The sequence below is a fragment of the Microtus ochrogaster genome, linkage group LG9 (genome assembly GCF_000317375.1).
Source record: "Microtus ochrogaster isolate Prairie Vole_2 linkage group LG9, MicOch1.0, whole genome shotgun sequence".
Taxonomy (NCBI): Eukaryota; Metazoa; Chordata; class Mammalia; order Rodentia; family Cricetidae; genus Microtus; species Microtus ochrogaster.
In genome coordinates, this window is record NC_022034.1 from 29,007,283 (window position 1) to 29,009,157 (window position 1,875).

Below are 1,875 nucleotides of genomic sequence, written 5' to 3' on the forward strand. Positions count from 1 at the left end.
CACACACACACACACACACACACACACACACACACACACACATGATTGTATGATGTGAGGTCTGAGAGAAAGAGAATCAGCCAGAGATTCACAGGAGTAGCCTGGCAGTATTTGAGAGGGAAAAACAGACCTGGAAAGGATGGTTAATAGAGATTTTACTGCAAGCATGTGGCTAATAATGCCTCGACCATACTCAGACCCTTTGTGTCCTCTAGCTCCATGCTTTTCTTTCCCACCAGCATTTTCCAAACTGTGTTCCAGAGTTTATGGGTGTAACTAGATGTATAGTTGAGTGAAGGTCAGTCAAATAAGCATGTGCTAGCATGCTAGGTCAGAAACAGTTGAAAAGATTTTTCTGTTTTAGAATACTCAGGAATCTCTATGGACATAAGCTATGCTCTATGAATTCCTAAAAAGATACCTTTTACTAATTATTTGACTACAGAGCCATTTAAGCTGTAGCTGTGTATCTTGTAGAATGTTGCAGAAGTTTGGGAAGTGTTATTCTATTTTGGAGTGCCTAAGCTAGAATCCTATTGGGAATTCTATGAGGCAGAAATACATTTTCCCTAATGAGAAACCAGGTCTAGAAAAGCAACTTTCTGAGTTGCCACCTGATGGGGCCAAATAAGGAAAGAAATGCATGCTGATAAATTGCTTGAATTTTTAAAACTGGACCCAAGTTTCATCGCCTACTGGTTATGTGACCCTAAACAAGCTAGGTGCCTTAGCTTCCATTCTTGTCACTGTGGTGAAATGATTAGACAAAAGCAACTTAAGGAAGGGGCGTTTTTGTTTTTGTTTTAGCTCCTAGTTCCCATTGTGGCAAGGAAGTCGCAGTGGCAGGAGCTTGAAATAGTTGGTCAACATTTTGTCCCCAGTTAGAAGAGAGTTGTAACTATACTTAGTAGTTCATGGCATTTAGACATTTAGACAACTTAAGTCTTGGCCACAATTCAAGGAAGCCCTCACAAGCATGCTCTTTCAGGTGAATTAGACCTTGACAACACTAGATCTCATTTTAAGTAAATTCTCTGCCTCCTTACTGCTCTGCTGGTTGTATTAGACAAGGCATGGTAGCACTCAGGTCCACATGTTCAAGGACAACCTGGACTACATAGTGAATATCTAGGCCTACATGGTCCAAATAGTGAGACCTGTGTCGTATTTCTTTAACAAGTATTATCCCTTATTACTTCCAATCCCTGTCCTGTTGTTCTGTGACTTTTATCAAACTGATCACTCTACAAGGGCAAACACTGCAGTTATCTTTCACACTTTTATATTTAACAAGTGCCTCGGACATTGTGTCCATTTAAATCTTTGTTTGGATGACTGTATCTTCATTATAACATAAATGTTCTAATCTAGCCTGAAACAAACTTTTTTGCACATGTTTTGCCTTTTAGGCAAATGAAGGCGTACGTCACAAACAATGCCACACCAGTTTGGAATTGTGATTAATAGGGTGGTATTTATTTAAAGGGGAAAAAACTTACAGATCACTTCCTGCCTGCTTAAGTAATATTATCTCCTTTCTCAGGCCTTCAGTGGGGCTGAAGATTAGATAGTTGTAGTTACCATCCTCTTATGATCTAGCCAAGCCATTTCCAATACAAGACTTAGACTCCTTAGGATAGAATGTTTATTAAAACATTTAGCATACATTTCTTGCTTAATATTGTTTATGCTGGTTATAATCCTAATTTTATACTTGATGTCTGTTCCTAGTGTATATAGTTTTGTATTGGGTTTGAAACTCTTTTTAGACAGAAGGGGGAAGGTGATGGGGAGCCTCCTTCAGCCAATGACCTTTAAGAGGCTGGACCAGGTTAGGGTGTGACCTTGTGGGTACCCAGAGAAAACCACTGGTTC

At 39.5% G+C, this 1,875-nt stretch overlaps 1 protein-coding gene across 2 annotated transcripts in view; it reads left to right on the forward strand.

The window, feature by feature from the left end:
* The window catches only part of Pdss2 (decaprenyl diphosphate synthase subunit 2), a 243,409-nt gene that overhangs the window by 89,170 nt on the left and 152,364 nt on the right, over positions 1-1,875 (forward strand). The window lies entirely within an intron of this gene.